This window comes from Ambystoma mexicanum, chromosome 9 (assembly GCF_040938575.1).
Source record: "Ambystoma mexicanum isolate Mex_15411 chromosome 9, UKY_AmexF1_1, whole genome shotgun sequence".
In the NCBI taxonomy this organism is placed as follows: domain Eukaryota; kingdom Metazoa; phylum Chordata; class Amphibia; order Caudata; family Ambystomatidae; genus Ambystoma; species Ambystoma mexicanum.
The window spans coordinates 1309229213-1309245461 of NC_090931.1; the positions used below are offsets into that span (position 1 = coordinate 1309229213).

General features: G+C 49.3%; 1 protein-coding gene across 1 annotated transcript in view; it reads left to right on the forward strand.

Annotated features, from left to right (window-relative positions):
- The window catches only part of ADCY5 (adenylate cyclase 5), a 1747191-nt gene that overhangs the window by 1653142 nt on the left and 77800 nt on the right, over positions 1–16249 (forward strand). The window lies entirely within an intron of this gene.

The window sequence follows — 16249 nt, forward strand, 5'->3', positions numbered from 1 at the left end:
GTTAGGTGCCGAGCAGGATCATTACATGGAACCTGTGAAGGTTGCACCATATCATTGATCACACTAAGAATAGCACTAATCTTTATGCAATATCTTCTCTAGATGCAGTCAAGGTATTTGACTCAGTTAGATGGCCATGGCTGCTAGCCACACTAAAAAATGTTGGCATGGGACCTGCATATATCAAATGGGCACAGCTGCTGTATAGCAAGCCGGTTGTGCGAGTCAAGACAGGCAATCAAATTTCAGAACAGTGAGTGCTTGAGAAAGACACGAGACAGGGATTTCCATGGTCACCTATGCTGCTTATACTGGCTCTAGAAGCCTTGGCAGCGTACCTCCGCAGGGAATACCAGGAGGCTGGCATAGACACACATGGTAGATGGAACTTGATCTTCCTATGTGCAGATGATGTGCTCCTGTACCTGCAACACCCAGAAACAACTTACAATATATACTGGAGGTATTTGAATGATATGCTGACCTCTCAGGCATTACAGTCAGAAAAACAGAAATTGTGCTTGTTTCCCTTGTCAGGATATAGAAGTAAAACCGCAAAATCATTACTAGTGCTCCCGGTGTGGTGTGTGGTGGAGACATTCAGATAGCTGCGGGTTAACATCTATCATGACCCAATAACAGAACACACACAAAACACAGAGAAGGCGGTCGACAAGGTGGGCAAATCAATAGACTTCTGTGCTTGATTACTCCTTTCACTGATGGGTAGAGCTCCGTTACTGAAGATGGTGGCACTCCCAAGACTCCTACATTAATTTACTAATGTCCTGTCTGATATCCTGGGAAGCTTCTTCAGGAAATTAGACACTGTATGTCGTGTGTTCCTGTGGTGTAATTCCAGATGTAGACTCGTAGGTGCTATATAAATAAACAATCGTGTATATATATATATATATATATTTCTGATGCTTGTGGATTCTGCTTAGATCACATGCTGTGCATAGGCCGACATCTAGTGGAAGTTGCGGAGTATTGCAGTTTGTTTATCGAAACCCGAAAATGGGCGTCGACACAGGGCGTGCCAGTAATACTATCCCTAGTGTGACGTCCATTGTACCCATAATCCCTCACGCGTGTAGGACCATCAGATTTTTTTTTCTGCCATACTGGTCGGAAGCATTGCATGGAGTTCCCTGGTTTTCAGCCATTTTGCAAAAAATCAATATTAATTTCCCCGTTCTTTCACTCCCACGTCGAGACATCGAAGATCGACGCCGGTCCGAAGAACAAGCAACCGTCAAGAGCTGCACAACGGACTTTGGGCCTCGGAAGGCCTCTGGCCTTGGCCCGGGCCTTGGAAGGCCTCTGGCCTCGGCCCTGCAAGTAGGGAGAGTGGGGGGTGGAAACATACTCTACACTCTTTCATTTCCTACACACACTAGCCCGCTGCCATAGGTGCATATGGAGAGTACTCCATTTAAATTTTGCCCCAAGTGCAACCGCGAGTACCCTTGGGTTGACAAAAACGCCAGCTATAAACTCTGCTTGGCGAGGGATCACCCCAAGGCCAACTGCAGAGCGTGTAGCCTGTTGAAGGCGAAAACACTAAAGGACCACTCCACTAAACGTTGGGCCCACCATGCCAGGCAACTCGAGGCCATGGACGCAGTGGGTGCCTTCAGTGATGGCAGCAGCGCCGTACTTTCAGACGGCGAGGGCACAGAGGTGTCGAAAGACGCCCAAGCCAAGTCCTCGACCTCGGAGGATTGTCCGGCTGGGCAGTTATGGGGAAAACACCTGGCGACACGAGCACTACCCACACTACTACTACACATAAACACTCTAAGTCCAAGCGAGACTCAACACGCGTGTCGAGTTCTCAGAAAGAGGCAGAAAGAGAGCGGTCCACGGAATCGGTGTCCTGTGGGCGTTCCAGGACGGGATTGCCGCACGACACAAAGCAACCGTCCACAGTTGCCAAGAGTGCCTCGCTTCCCAAAGTCATGGAGGTACTTTCGCCGAAGACGAATCCGACCTCCACCCCCAGGCCGCACACCAGAAGTCGGCTCCGGCAGCCCGTTCGGCGTCTGCCTCCGATTCCCAACGTGCACACTCTAAAGAGAGAGAGAGTACCCCCAAAACTCGACTCCAGGCGTCGAAAAGCTCTGAGAAGCTGGAAACATCAGGGAAACACTCTTCTACTCAAGGGGAAGGGGGTAAACAGCAGAAGAAGTCTTCTCACTCTGCTTCTGCACCACAGACACATAGGGAAAAACAGAAGTCTTCAGATAAACAGAAATCCAAGACCTCTGTCCCTGCCCCTAAATCCACAATCATTCTACCCACTCCTCACGATATAGGAATAGAAGGGGAAACTTCTCAGCAAATTGTCATTCCCAGCTCCAGAGAATGGAGCAGTGAAGATATACAGGATAATGAGGAGAATGTGTTCCCTGGCTGATTTCTACTCTAAAAACCCAGAACATTTCCTCAGTTATACCCCAGACAATGCTAGTCCTTCAGGATCCAGGGACCCTCAGCCCCCTAATAAGAAACCGCGGTTTGAGGCTCCAACTCAGGGACTGACTTCAGACCCTTTTTACATACAACCTTACCAGCAGTATGGTGAAGATCCACAACAGTATGATGAGGATCCAGATTTAGTAATGTTGGACGACCTAATGGGGGTAGATTATTATGGGGATGACGAGGGCCAGGATGGGGAGGAGGATGACGTTGCAGAGGTCTACAGAATAGACTCTCCTGTTCGCAAAGAACCTCAGGTTACCGACTCACCAGTAGATAACCAGCCCCTTCTAAATGAGGTCTTAGATAGAGCTGCAGAGCACTTCCGCATAGACACTCAGGGGGCGCAGGAAGAGAGGGACTTTGCAGAAGAGCTAGTTGGAGACAAGAGACGCATTGCTCAAGCCATTCCTATTCTCAAGTCCATCCAACGGAGAATTGATCCATCCCTTCTCACCCCTAATCTCACCAGGGCTGTAAACCCCAGAATTGAGAAAATGTTCAGGACCGCCCAGTCAGACCCACTTTACCTATGGGGTCAACTTAAGCCCGACTCCTTGGTCATTACAAACACCAGAAAAAGAGCAGGGACTCCTCTATCTTCATACAAGGCTCCCCCAGACAAGGAGAGCAAAAGAATTTATGGGTTAGGAAGGAAGGTGGCCTCCATTTCCGCTTACCAGGCAAGGATCGCCAACACCACCACTCTGCTGGCAAGCTATAATTGCCACCAGTGGGAGCAGGTATCTGCTCTCATTGACTCCGCACCGGAACCACTAAAGGGTCAGTTGGCCCAGATCGCGTCGGAGGGAAGAGCCGTGTCTGGTTGCATCCTGAAGACAACCTTTGACGCCGCAGATAATGCTGCCCGGCTCATAGCAGAGAGCACTGTCATTAAAAGGCACGCTTGGCTAAGACAGTCAGGGTTTAAACCCGAGACCCAGGCAAACCTTATTGACATGCCGGTCGAACCGAATCTCTTGTTTGGTAAAGCGGTAGAGGACACACTGAAAACTGTCAAAGACGAGTATGATACTCTAAAGTCCCTGGGACAATTGACAAATAAGCCCCCTAATCAAAGAGGGAATAGTAATTTTCGTCGCTCACGCGGCCAAAATTCACAGAGGGGATCCAATTATACACAGAGACAGGGTACATCTTGGGGTGGCAACCAGCAGACTACCCAGAGTTACGGCAGGGGTAACAAGAGGAGCCGTGGTAGAGGTAGAGGCAGCCCTGGCAGAGGCAGAACGCCTCCCACAAAGCAGTGACGTTCCGCTCAGGGTCCCTTCCCACGCATCCCCAGTAGGGGGCTGCATTTCCAACTTCACCCAAACATGGGAAGGGATCACATCAGACAGATGGGCGCTGTCCACAGTGTGTGCAGGATACTGCATCGAACTGCTAGAGCGCCCCCGAAACCACCCTCCACGACAAAAGATACATTCACTGGACCACCAGAAGATCCTCCTCGAGGAAATCCTCAATCTTCTCACAAAGGACGCGATAGAACTCGTCCCGGGAAACCAGGTAAACAATGGTATCTATTCAACTTACTTCCTTGTGCTAAACAAAGATTTGACAATGCGCCCAGTATTAGACTTACGCCCTGCAAACAAGTATGCCAAACCCCAAAAACTTTGCATGACTACTCTCCAAGTGGTAATCCCCCTCCTATAAAGGGGGATTACATGGCAACATTGGACATGAAAGATGCCTATTTTCATATTTCCATATTCCCAGCGCACAGAAGATTCTTGAGCTTCAAGGTGGACAGTCAGCACTACCAGTTGAAGGTGCTGCCCTTTGGTATAGCCTCGGCTCCAAGGGTATTCTCCAAGGTACTGGCGGTGGCGGCGGCACACCTACGCAGGGAGGCTATCCCAGTGTACCCTTACCTGGACGACAGGCTCATCACGGGGGAGACCCCAGTAATTTGCATTGCAAACATTCATAGAACGATCAACCTCGTCTTCGAACTGGGTTTCTCGATCAACGAGAAAAACTCAAGCCTGGGGCCAAGCACCTCCAAACAGTTCCTAGGGGCTGTCCTAAACACTCAAGAGGGGTTGGCCTTTCCATCAGAGGAAAGAATTCGGAATCTACTGCTGCAAATTCCTCTATATCAACCCGGTCGCCAGATAAAGGTGCGCAAAGCGATGCGTTTGCTAGGCATGTATTTACCTGGTCCCCCACGTGCGCCTGCGCATGCGACCCGTGAAAGAATGGTTGGCGAAACAGTGGTCACAGGCAAGTGGTCAGTGGGACGATCTAGTGGTCGTTTTGCCAACACTTGTACAAAGTCTTCACTGGTGGACAAGAGAGAACCTGTCAAAGGGGAAACCCTTTTACGATCCGGAGGTACAAGCTGTAGTCACTACAGGCGCGTCCCTGTCAGGGTGGGGAGCACACCTCCTCCACCACACAGCTCAGGGTCTCTGGTCTCACTCAGTGGCCAAGAATCATATCAATCTGCTAGAGCTTCTGGCAGTCTTCAGAACTCTTCGAGCGTTCAAACCCCACCTGTTGAACCTGTCAGTACAGATCCTAACAGACAGTACGACAGCAATGTTTTACATAAACAAACAGGGAGGGACTCGTTCGCCAAATCTGTCCAGGTTTGCCCCGAAAATGTGGACATGGGCACTCAGATGGAACATTTACCTGTCATCTCAACATGTTCCAGGGGATCTCAATTCACTAGCAGACGCTTTAAGCAGAGATCCCCTCCCAGAAGAACACTAATGGTGTCTACAAAGAGAAGTCGTAGAAGACATCTTCTCACAGTGGGGTTTCCCCACTATAGACCTATTCACCACAAGCGAAAACAGGCAATGCCCAGCATTCGCATCCAGGTTCCCTCAGCCAGACTCCAAGGAGAATGCCCTGTGGATGAACTGGTCAGAGATGTTTGCCTACGCTTTTCCACCAACCCCTCTCATGAGGAAGGTGGTCAACAAGATGCACAGGGAATCGATGACGCTCATCCTAGTTGCTCCCATGATGGCGAGGCAACCGTGGTTCCCACACCTATGCAGACTAGCAGTGTGCGAACCCATCAGACTCCCGGGCTGGTACAACCTACTGTCCCAGCACCAAGGTCAAACAGTGCATCCTCAACCCAGCTCAATGACCTTGGCAGCATGGCTCCTGAAGTCATAGAGTCTGGACATCTGAACTTACCACAGAGATGTATGGACATCCTAAAAGAATCTAGGAAACCAAACACGAGGCACTGTTACTTTGATAAATGGAAAAGATGTGTTATCTGGTGCCAGAATAAACGAATCAACCCAGTTGATTACACTCCTTCCAATATTGTCACATACATGCTCCACCTGCTGGATGCAGGGTTGATATTTAACTCACTCAAGGTACACCTGGCGGCAATGTCAGCCTACACCACCTCCCATAACAAGGTTTTGTGGTGGAAAGTACCAGTGGTTAAAGCCTTCATGGAAGGGGTAAAGAGACTTCACCCTCCAATTTCAAACCCACCACCAGGCTGGGACCTTATTGTGGTGCTTGCTAAACTCATGGGCCCACCCTTTGAACCCATGCATAAAGCCAGTCTCAAACACCTGACCTATAAAACTGCCTTCTTAGTAGCCATTACATCCATAAGAAGGGTCAGTGAAATTCAGGCTCTGTCAGTGCAGGATCCCTTCTTTACTGTTCATAAGTATAAACTGGTTCTACGAACACACCCTAGGTTCTCACCTAAGTTCATTTCTAAATTCCATGTTAACCAATCCATTGAGTTTCCGGCCTTCTTCCAAGAACCCAAAAGCCCTGCTGAGGTGAAACTACACACCCTAGATGTGCGAAGAGCGGTCCTCTACTATGTAGACAAGACCAGGACGCTAAGGAAAACAGACCAACTGTTTGTCTCCGTAGCTACAGGCAGAGAGCGAGATCGCATCTCTAAAGGTGCCATCTCGAAGTGGATAGTCAATTGTATCCAGCTATATTACTCCCTTTCTGAAAGAACTCTGCCTTTTACGCCAAGAGCCCACTCTACTAGAGGTACTGGGGCCACTCTGGTTTTCATTGCAAATGTACCCCTTGACACCATTTGCAAAGCAGCTACATGGAGCTCTATTCACACTTTTACTCAGCACTACTGCATTGACACTCATTCCAAGACAGATACTCAAGTGGGACAAGCGGTTCTAAGACATTTATTTGCTCATGACCCTTCTCACATCCCACCTCCTTCTTCTAACACTGCTCGCTAATCTATGCACAGCATGTGATCTAAGCAGATTCCACAAGCCTCAGAAGGGATGCATTACTCACCGTAATCGTATTTCTGATGCTTGTATCTGCTTAGATTCACATGCGCCCGCCCTTCCTCCCCTCTGAGAGAAGTCGCATGGATGCTTGTAGTCTTATCTTTCTATCTATCTGCTTGGATAATCTGTACTCACGCTACTCCTCATGCAACCTCATGTCAGAAAAAATACAATCTGAGGGTCCTACACACGTGAGGGATCATGGGTACAGTGGACGTCACACTAGGGATAGTATTACTGGCACGCCCTGTGTCGACGTCCATTTTCGAGTTTCGAAAAACAAACTGTAATACTCTGCAGCTTCCACTAGATGTCGGCCTATGCACAGCATGTGAATCTAAGCAGATACAAGCATCAGAAATCCGATTACGGTAAGTAATGCATCCCATATATCATATCACTGGCGAAATTGCAGAAGCCATATAACTAAGGGGGTATTAAAGTGCCCAACTTCGAGGCGTATTTCGTAGCATGCTAACTACAATTTGTCACAGTATGGTTGTCGGATGAGCAGACTCAAGAGACTCCCCTACTGCAACCTGCGTGCACCCGCTTCTTCTTAAAGGAGGTTATATTTGATTATACGCGACACAATTTGCGAAGCCCACGCTCATGTTGATGCTAGGGAACAAGATATGGAATAAGGCTTGTCGACTATTAAAAAACAATACACCCTACTCACCTCAGTTCCCACTACTGGCACTGGGAGGGGAAGATGCGCAAACCAGGATAAAACTGAGAAGATATTGGGAACCTCGGGGGTGACAACAATAGGAGACTTAATACGGGAATGGAAGCCAGTAGACCTCAGTACACTCACCTTAGAAACCGGATTACATGGAGGGCAACACTTACTGAATGCGCTTTTCTCATAAAGCTGAGGCAGAAATGGCCACCAGGGGCGAGGGAGTTAATACAAAATGAAGCGATAGAAACACTCTATGATATGTCAGTACGGGGCCATGCAGTATCAAGATTATACGAGCTAATCGCGACCCAGCGTGGAAGTGAGCTAGAGTCGACCCGCCAACACTCGGAAGAGGAACTGCAAATACCAATAACGGACAAGGAATGGGATAGAGCAAAAGCTTATCATAAAACACTGTCTAGAAATGCTGAACTCCAACTAATACAGCTATATGTAACACATAGGGCGTATCTAACCCCTCTGAAAATCGCAAGGTTTAGCAAAGCAGAAGAACAAAGATGCCCAAAATGTGGGAGGGTGAATGCCAACCTGGTACACATGTTCTGGGCCTGTGGGAAAATCCAAAAATACTGGGAAGACATAGCGCAAATGTTAGCCAAAGCGGACATAACATTGGACATACTATCCCACAGCCTGTCTGCTTGGCATCTTCCCACGACCGAAGCAGGCAAAATATATTAGCAAACTGAAAGACCTGGCATATATCCTTGCGAATTGCAGCATTGTGATGAATTGGAAGTCACACAAAGGACCAGAGGTGCAATGGTGGTGGGGGGATCATCAGAAATGGTCACTAGCGGAAACCTCCGTTTGGCAAGAAACAGCCCATCGGGGACACAGGAGCAAAGCACAGATTTGGACTCCTGGAGAATAATGCTTCAAGAACTGTTGGCCTCTGCACATATCACAAAACGGACGGAGGACTCAAAACCATCACCATTGTCAGGAAAGTCACCATAGTCATTGTAAAGACTGGAGGGGGGTTATATGTACTACTGCCCTCTATTTGGCAGAGTAGAAGCACAGAGCACCCCAGAAAAGGTTCTCTATGTGGTAGCAATGGATGAGCAACCAAGGCTTAAGCTCTCAGGAGGTGATGCAGGCTGTTTTAAGTACTGTGTAGTCCCCAAGCCCCCACAAAGGAATTTCCACACACTATATAATGTGATAACACAGTTCTTTATATATATATAAGGTTCAATAGATATACACAATCAATAACACACTTTGTGCTTTGGAAAATCTCAAATGGTAAATATGTATAATGTCTATGTGGTACCACAGTAAGCTCTTGATTCCTTTAAAATGCACCAACTGTTGACAGTTTCAATGGCATACAAATCAAATAGTAATGTGAATCAACATCAGACATAGGAAGGAAGACACATTAGGTTATACAATGGCAGAATAGTATGTTAGCTACTAAGTCACAGTTCTGTGTGAGGATCCCCCCACCTGGGCAACCTGTAAAATAAAGTGCACCAACAAGCCCAGTCCATATGTGTTTAAAATAGTCTTGTTTCCTGCTAAAATGTTCTACTACCCCAATGTACCTGAGTTTAGCAGAGTTTCTACAATGGTTAGTCGACGGATACCTCGTGGGCGAACTCCCTTTAAAGCAGGAGACACAGGGTGTCGAGATTCCTCAAAGAAAAACACTGTCGTCGGAACAGCAGCTTCGGCCTTTGCGGTGCTCATCGACAATCTATCGTGGACGTCCTGCAAGATGAGGCGTGCAGTTCACCTCGATGACAAGAGTTTGTTGCTGCAAAGCAGATTTGATGAAGAACGTAGGCCCTGCAGCGGTCGTCGGGTGTCAGCGTTGGCGATGACAATCTGGACTCGACCACGGTTCGCTTTCGGATATTCGTTGGCCTGTGTCTTTGTGGACTTTGGGTGGCGGGAAACCCACTGGCAGATTCTCCTCGGCTTGTCGACCACCTCGACTTTCTCCGGCGAGACAAAGCTGTCATGATGCCTACCCCCGGGGACCCAGACCAAGTCCAGCAACCCCGGAAGCAGGCCTCAAGTTATACTAAGCAAACCCAACAACCCCTGCTAGGGGCTATTTGGGTGCAGTCCTGGCGCCAGGCTCATATGGAGAGTCAGTCCTGGCACCATAGGCGCCAGGCTCATAGATTAAAACTTACCTGATGCAGACCATGTTGCAAGAGCTCCAAGCCAAAGGAGGCTTGGAAGGGACTACTTTACCTAAGGGACTATTTTTTTTACTCGGGTGGGGCTGGGGAGGAATACTTAACTACTTTGGAGGCTATTTAAACCACGCCCGAAAGAGCAGCACACGCTTCGCGTTATTCTGCATCCAGCAGCGTAACGCTCACCGTGCCTGCAAGTCTGCATCCAGTCTTCTATCTCGCCCCCCTCGAGTCCGGAGCTCCTAGAAAAAGGGGAGTGAAGGAGAAAAGGTTAGAACAAGAGCAATACCTTTGATCCTTACCTGAATTCCCGATCCATCGCGCCTTCGAGCTGGAAGAAAGAAGTTATTTTATTCACGTCGCCTCGCCTGCAGCAGCGCCGCGCTGAACTCACCGGCCTTCGCAGCATCTTCACATCCCACCGCATCCTTCTGCATGCTCCCACCGCACTCCGGCACCTAAGGGGAAGACAAGAACAGCAAGGTGAGCCAAGGGAATACACAGAGGCAATATTAGTTACCCCCATAGACTTACCTGATTTTACCACCGGGGGTACTATTCCTCTTCACGGGTCGGCGCAGCTTCCACTGCATCCTCGCCAAACCCCAGCCCCTAAGGGGAAACAAAAGGACAGTAAGTGAAACAAAGGGACAAACAAGGGGAAACCTCCTCACCACAATAGAATTACCTGATTTTACCACCGAAGGCATTATTCCCAGAGACTTCATATTTTCTCTCAGCGCCTGAATAAGGGAGAAAGCAACAGGTTACATATTGACATTATTTTATCGAACTGTGTTGGATAATACAAATCCTTACCTGAATATTACCGGTTGCCACGAGGAACTCTTCACTAGGATCAAGCTGCAACCTGCAAGGAATCGGACAAGAGTGAAAGTCAGACATTTGAACTCTTACGAACTACATACTTACGGCGTCTTGCCGGGAATCTCAGAGTCAATATTGTTCTGGAACTCACCAATTCCTTCGAGCTAGTGAAGCAACTGGTTATCAACGCGCCCCTGCGCTCAATGCAGGATGGAGAGCTCATCTTTCCAAACCATCAGGTGAGACTATAAGAGGGGACATCAAAGGTGATCAGTGGGGAGAACAGCGGGAGTGGTGGAGGGTTAACGCTCAACTCCACGGGTGGTTAATTCCCTTTCTCCATTTGCAGAAGAATATTCCTACGGGCCAAGCAAACGAAGCTAGGTGGGCCAGTCCAGTCCGTCATCTCGGCACTACGCGTCACATTGGTGCAGGCCGCATCTGTCCAGTTCAGATCGACGCCCCTGTGGGAGCCAGGTGAGCGTAACAAAAGCGGTTGACTGGGATGGCAAGGGAGTCCTTTGTTTCAATGTCTTAGGCAAAGGTGGAGCAGTGCAGCTCCGGTCGTCGACCAGCACATTGTCAAGCTTTCCCGCTTCTGGGCAACACGACTCAACGGGCTTCCATCGGTCATGGAAATCCTCCCAACCCTGGTGGACTTTGATGGCCTCGATGTCCGGGTGCTTCACTTCAGGATTCCTGTGTGGAGCCTGTCTCCGGTCGACAGCCTTTTGGGACTGACTTCCAGGGTGCCTTGATGAACATCAGCTTCTGCATGATGTTCCCTCGTAGCTCGGGAAGAGTTCTCCTAGCCAGGACCTCTCTTGGATCAGTCCTTGACAGACATGACAGCTTTCAGATTTCATTGACCGCAAGCAGCAGCAAAACCTTCTCCCAGCTGTGCTTCAAGGATGAGCAGCTTCACGTTTCAACTTCAGCTTCTGAACAAATCTGGTAAGTGAGAGGTACACAGATGTACTGTTCTGTCTCTCATTGACACGGATCAGCCAAGCTCAGGTAGCCAATCATTCATAAGGGCATTAATGCAGGCAGGCAGCCAATCAGGCTCACAGTGCATTCAGGCCATTCACTTCCACCCAGACACCCACAACAAGGAATGTGGATTGGGCAAGCACCCCGCCTTTCAGCACACCACACTGCATTCATGTCAGTTTCAGGCAGAGCTGTCTCATTCTTTGTGTCCCACACACAGATACCAGACACACACATAACATGAAGTGCATATTCGTCACACACTCCATTCACCCAGGACCCACCCAAGGGTGTACCCACAACATACAGTCACTGGGAAGGCTCCAGCCACTCTGGCCTGGACTTCCCCACAATACCATATATGGTTCTTCCACCCAACATCCAGTCAGGGGAAGGGACAGAGTCCGGGCTTCCTAGGACTTTGGGAAAACAAGATAACATGCAATAGAAACCAAGAGGCCACAGGGGCCATCTTGTCTCCTATCAGGAATCCAATGATTCCTATGTCAGGGCCTGGGTACCCCAAATTGGAGGATACTCGGAGCACCTGTCAAACTCAGCATGGAGGTGCCACCATCCATACCCTGCTCTGTGGGCCACACACAGGTGCCCAAAAACAAACACTAGTGGTACAGGGTTGTACCCCCACCCATGGGTGCCATAAGGGTATCCCAATGGTCTCTGTTCACCACAACCAAAAAGAGGAAGAGCTCCACTGCCAGGAGTCCCACGTGGACTCCTGTGCAGAAAACAACACAGAACACACATGATAAGGGAGTACAGGACAAGGACATGGAGGCCTTGCCCCTCCAATGCATTTCCAGCATCACAGTTGCCCCCCCAGACTGAGGTTAGGGTGGTGTAATCTCCCACGAGATTGACACCCTCATCCAGACGGTCAACCTACCTTCTGGAAAGGCCATCCGCATTATCATGACTCTTCCCTGGTCCATTCTCAATAGTGAATTCTAGCCTTTGCAGGCTAACGGACCACCTGAGCAGTTTTAGGTTTTCACCTGCATAAGCCATTCTAAGGGCTTATGGTCTGTTTGGACCTTGAAGGTAGACCCCATAAGGTAGGGCCTAAAACGCCTATGGCTCCAAACTATACTGAAACAATCCTTTTCAACAGTAGCCCACCTAAGTTGTCTACCTTTGAGTTGCCTACTGATGAATATGATAGGATGTTCCTTCCCTTTGTCATCTAATTGGGACAAGACAGACGGTTCCAATTCTGGTGTCACAGGCATAAGTTTGAACAATAAAGTGTTTGCTGTAATCAGGCACACACAACACAGGTGCCCTACACAGACTTTCCTTCAAACCAACAAAGGCCTTCTGACAATCGTCCATCCAATTAACCTTCCTCAGTTGTTTGGGCGAAGTCAGAGCTGTCAGAGGGGCAGTTATGGTTCCATAATCCGCCATGAAGTTGCAGTGATACCCAGTGAGGCGCAAAAGGCTCTCTCCTAGATTTGAGTAGTGGGAGTCATCCTGTACCTTACTGGGGAGAGGTTGGATTCGACCCCCTTCTACCTCATGACCAAGGTAAATGACATTCCCCTGAGCTATCTGGCACTTGGTGGCCTTGATAGTGAGGTTAGCCCTTTGCAAGCCCTGCAACACCCGATCCAAATGAGTCAAATGTTCTTCGCAGGTGGAACTGTAGACAGCAATGTCGTCTAGGTAGGCCACACAAAAGGCCTCCAGCCCACCGAGCGCATGATTGACCAACCTTTGGAAGGTGGCAGGTGCATTCTTCAACACGAAAGGCATGACTCTAAACTGGTAGAGCCCCTCAGGTGTTGAGAACGCAACTCTTTCCTTGACCTGGTCCATCAGAGCTATTTGCCAATAGCCTGAGTTAAGGTCAAAGGTGCTTACAAATTTGGCAGCACCTGCGGTGTCCACGAGCTCATAAATCCTGGGCAATGGGTGCGTATCCATTTTGGTGATGGCATTGACCCCTCGGTAGTCCACACAGAACCGCCAATCCTTGGTACCTGCCTGGGAGGTTGCCTTGGGGACAGGGACCACTGGGCTGGGTTCAAGGTTAAAGGGTTCAATTACACCCAGATCCAACATCTTGGTGACCTCACTGGATGTGGTTCTTTAAAGTGTCTGACATTCGATAGCACCTGCTTTTGACAGGTAAACTGTCACCAGCGTCAATTTCATGCCTGCATCACAGGGTGAGGCCTGGTTTCGGTGAGAACAGAGGGGCAGACTGCCGGAGCAAAGCCCTGCATGCCCTCTGCTGCTCTGGTGTCAGATCTGGAGAGAGGTGTACTCCCTCCACTGAGCCATCCTGGGGGTTGCTATGCAGCAAATCAGGAAGGGACTCACTCTCGTCCTCCTCTTGCTCGGAAGGTAGCAGAAGACATGAGACTTCCTCTCGCCTGTAGAAAGGCTTGAGCTTGTTAATATGGAATACCTGTGGGGCTAGCCCAGGAACTCCCATGTCAACCAGATAGTTGACTTCACCCATCTTGGAGATTATCTGAAGGGTCCGGTCAACATTTCTGCCAAAGCTCGAGGCTTGGCAGGCTCCATCACAAGGATCTCCTGTCCTGGAGTCCAATCCACTTGTGAGGCCTTAAGGTCATGCCAGTACTTGTTTAATTCTTGGCTCGCCTTAAGATTCGCTGTCGCCTGGCCCGTCATCTGTGCCATCCTCCGTCTGAGGCCTAACACATAGTCCCCCACTTGCTTGGCAGGACCTGGAGGGTGGCTTCCAAACCTTCTCTGACTAAGGCAAGGGCCCCCCCTCACAGGATGTCCAAAGAGAAGCTCAAAGGGGCTGAAACCAAGACCCTTGTGAGGCACTTCTCTAAAGGGGAACAGCAGGCATGGTAGCAGGAGATCCCCTTTCCTCCTTATGGCCTCTTCCAAAGCACCCATCATGCGCCTGAGAGTTTTATTAAATCTCTCAACCAGACCATTGGTCTGGGGATGGTAGGAGGTGGAGAACTTGTAGGTTAAGCCACATTCCTTCCACATCGCTTGCATGTAAGTAGACATGAAGTTGGATCCTCTGTCAGAGACTGACTCTTTAGGGAATCCAACTCTGGTAAAAATGCCCGGGAGAGCCCTGGAATCCACCTTGGCAGTAATAGTCTGAAGGGGTATAGCCTCAGGGTACCTGGTGGCATGATCAACCAGGACCAGGATGAACCGGTGTCCACCTGATATGGGAGGGTCAAGGGGACCGACAATGTCAATGCCAACCCTCTCAAATGATGTGCCATCCACTGGCAAAGGCTGCACTGGGGCAATGCCACTGCCTCCAGTCTTGCCAGAAAACTGACAAGTAGGACAGGTCCGGCAGTGGGACTCCACTTCTAATCCCATCCAGGGCCAGTAGAAATGTGCAGACACCCTTTGCTTAGTCTTCTTGGTCCCAAGATGTCAAGCTAAGGGCACCTGATGCGCCAAATGCAACAGGAAGGGCCTGTAAACCTGGGGTACCACCAACCTCTTGAGGGCACCAGGTTCAGGCTTAGTGGGCTCATTACAAAGGACCTCACCCTTCCAAAAAAATGTGAATGTCCTAAGCACTTGACCTTGCGCATGGGCCTGTTTTCCTAGACCCTCAAGAGAGTGGTACTCTCTCTGACCCTTACAGAAGTCTCCCCTCTAGAGCCCCCCTTCAGTCAGCAGCTATTGAATGTCAGATTGATCCTCTGAGTTGAGCACCTCTCTCACAGGAGGGTCTTCTGGCTCTTCTCCCTCAGGAGTTGAGTTTTGGGTCACCACTGGACCGAGCCCGTTCGGAGCCTGAATCCCAGTGGGTGATGCTGAAGCAGCAGGAAGAAAATGAGCCCCCTTCACAGAGGTGGCCTTCTTGCTCTTCCATCTTGCCTTGGGTCTCCCCATTGGCTTGGGTACCTGACTAGCAGTCAGACCCTATGTGACTTGTGATCTAGTGACTGCAGCAGTAGTCAGGGGCAGTCCATCTGAGATCAGCCCCAACTCCATTAGATCATTCCCCAACAAAATGTTGGCAGGTACATTTTCCTGAACAAGGACGGGAAGCTTTGCTGTTGTGCCCGCAATCGTGATGGTGACTAGGGCAACAGGAGAACATTTGGGACACTAAGGGACACTAGGGAAATCTCTGCAGGAGCACCAAATGTGCCACCTCAGGCATGTAGCAAGGGTATGTCAGGCTGACAGCCTGGACTCCAAGTGCCTAACCTTTACACTTGGGGTCACCCTTCATGTGGTTCAGAGCCCCACAGTCCCAACAAGTGTGAGGTATGGTACTGGATCCACTGGGAGCCTGCTTTACAGCAGGTGGAATACTACTCTTACTTCCATCCCCATAAGACGTATCCCCACTAGATTATTGGTTCTTAGGAGAGGAAAGTTTAGGTTTACTCGACTGTGATTGCTTTTGAGATTCCTCAGCCTTCTGAGAGGTCCCTTTCTCGTTGTCCTTGTCCTTCCCACTGGGTTCCTTAGTAGACACTTGGTGGGAGACCCACTTGTCAGCCAGCCTGGCCAGCTTAAAGGGATCCAAAATGTTCTGGTCAGCAACATACTGACTGGTGAACAGGCTTAAGAAAAATGCTAAAGAAACACAAGGTGGGACAATTCAACAAAGGTTCTCACCTTGTATCCATCAATCCACCCCATCATGTTCCTATGTGCAGCACTCACCCAGTCAACCCAAGAAACATTTTCTCTTTTCTTATATTCCCTGAACCTTTTAAGGTATTGGGTAGGTGTCTTTCCAAAGTTGGCAATCAAAGCAGATTTCATGCACTCATACTGACCCC